Raw genomic sequence first — 2,500 nt, forward strand, 5'->3', positions numbered from 1 at the left:
AATCAGGGCGTCGTCGCATCCAGCTAAATGTCCTCACAGTTCCCTCAGCCGCTCCTCATTCCAGTGAACCAGTTGGACTCTGCACACAGTTACAGTCACACACACAAACTGTTTCTCAGCAAAACCACTAAACTGACATGCAGTCAGGAAAATTCTGTTTATGTTTTTACACACATTTTAATTGTGATTGATTGATTTTTAATTGCATTAGTTTTTGTTGTGTTTTCTATTGCCTTCTGCAAAGTAAGACATTATTAGCTATTATTATTGTTAGTATTACTGTTATTACTATGACTATTATTAGTTTTTTTTTACTGTTGTTGTTGTTGTTGTTGTTGTTGTTATTATTACTTTATTTTACACTTATTTTTCTCTGCCTTTTTGCACAATTCCCCATCAGGAACTTTTGCCTATTTCCAGAGATGATAAAGAAAACTAGAAAAAAATGACCTGCTTAAATAAACTTTAAATAAATAAATAAATAATCTGATGAACGCTGCCCCCCCCTGTGATTCCGCCTGCTCCATTTGTGACGAGATGCTACTCTCAGTGTGGCATGCACACTACACTCACTGTCAACTCGGGGGGGGTGTTTATCCACATCAGGCGACTGTGCTTAGCGAGTGACTAATGAGAACATTGTTATGTATCGCCCGATACGTGCTCGATTTTTATCTCTCTAATCTCGGGGAGATGTGTCAGAAGAACGAGAAGACGGCGAGATTCAGCCACCAAGACGGGTATCTGCAGGAGACGGCAGGATCATACGCACATCTTTGAATACAAATTTGAGCAGGTACGCTTAGGTTTCACGTGCAGGCAGACGCACAAAATACACAATCACACAAAAAAATACATAGAGTAGCTTTTAAGGTTACAAGCGACACACTGTAAACCTACTACACACACACACACACAAGTGCGCGCGTACACACACACACACACCAATGCCTACTCTGCTGCTGGTGGGCTTCTGCCGACACCCGGAGAGACGAGGCGAGCGCCTGGGTAATTGTGAAGCTCATTTTGATGACTTGCTTTTTATGCAAAACAGGAAAAAGACAATATGCAATTATCTTGTGGAGGGAACAGCTGAATGTGGTTGATGAACAGTCTGGATTCAATCATGCTCTTAGTGCGTTATATGCAATTAAACTGCAATAGAGATAATGGCCTCCATTGCCAACTGAGTAATAATCCCAGTCATAATCACCTCCATTACTTTTATTAGGCTTGGCATTATCATCATCACTCTTATTAATATTATTCTACTTTTCCACAAGAAGGAAACCTTTGACAATGAAGCCCTCACCGCAAGGTAAAAGGAAACATTGATTCTCACAAGAAGTGCGTTTGGGGGGGGGGGGATCGATCTCATTGAAATTCACTGATACTAGAGCTAATATCATATTGAAGCCCGTTCTTCTTGAGTTTATTTGAACAAGTGTGGGGAGGTTGAGTTTCACCCATTCTCTGCACTGACTCAGTCCCCTGGTGGTCAGGTCAGGACATGACATGTGATGTGGAGGGGGGAGGGTTACACTCAAACAGACAAGACAGACATCGCAGCTGCACTGCACCCAATCAGCCCACACACACATCAGGCAACTGGAGCGCCGCTGATCAGTGACCACAAATAACAAACACACACTCCCCACTGGCGTCCCCCCATGAACGAACAGCTGGGCTATTCTTATTTAAAAATAAATAAATAAAAAACAACACACACACACACACACACACACACACACACACAAAAGAAGGCTGAAGTAACAACAGCCTATTAACTTCAAAGGTTGTGGTGACTTGATGGCATTACGCGGTCATCACATGATGTAATTAGCAACAGATTATGAAAATGCAAAGCGGAAATGAGGTCACAGGAAGTCAAAGCGTCTGTTAAGTATACGGCCGTGTGGGGATCAAGAGGTGGCACTGGATTGGTTTTACATGGATCTGCAATCCGTCGCATTTGAATTCCCAAAATACCCTTCAGGGCGGATTAATCTCTCGACTTTATCCTTGTCTGACTTCCAAGCTGTGTCACAGCAGAAATATGAGGTGCTGCCCTGTGTATGTGTGAGTGTGCGTAGGGAAGGGAGGCGCGTTGGGTTTAGTAACGCCGAGTGCCGGCCGGGCGGGAACCCAGCACCCCGTTAAAGTCGTACTGGAGACACCAGCTGAGAGGCTCTGCGATGGCTGCAGCTTTTTACTGGGCCCCGCCGTTGGCGCTCGCTGCTTCCAAGAGGCCGCCACTGACATTCTTTGCTGACGCGAATTGAATACCGCAAGATTCCTTGGCTGAACTTTTGACCCCGCGCCCCCGATCCAAAGAAACCCGTGGCACGGTCGCTCCGTCCCAAAACGCGCCTATTTCTGTGCGCAAATAAAAGGGTGGGAGACGGGCTCTCGCTAGACGATTACAAGCCGTCCTTAAATGGGAAACCCGACACGGCCCAAAAATACACAATGTCAGAGTAACAATACACCCTGCTAAGCT

General features: G+C 45.0%; 1 protein-coding gene across 1 annotated transcript in view; it reads right to left on the minus strand.

Moving 5' to 3' along the window:
• Window positions 1-2,500, minus strand: part of bahcc1a (BAH domain and coiled-coil containing 1a) — a gene marked incomplete at its 5' end in the record, with an annotated part of 84,152 nt that overhangs the window by 49,207 nt on the left and 32,445 nt on the right. The window lies entirely within an intron of this gene.

Source organism: Poromitra crassiceps (genome assembly GCF_964638095.1).
Source record: "Poromitra crassiceps genome assembly, chromosome: 13".
Taxonomy (NCBI): Eukaryota; Metazoa; Chordata; class Actinopteri; order Beryciformes; family Melamphaidae; genus Poromitra; species Poromitra crassiceps.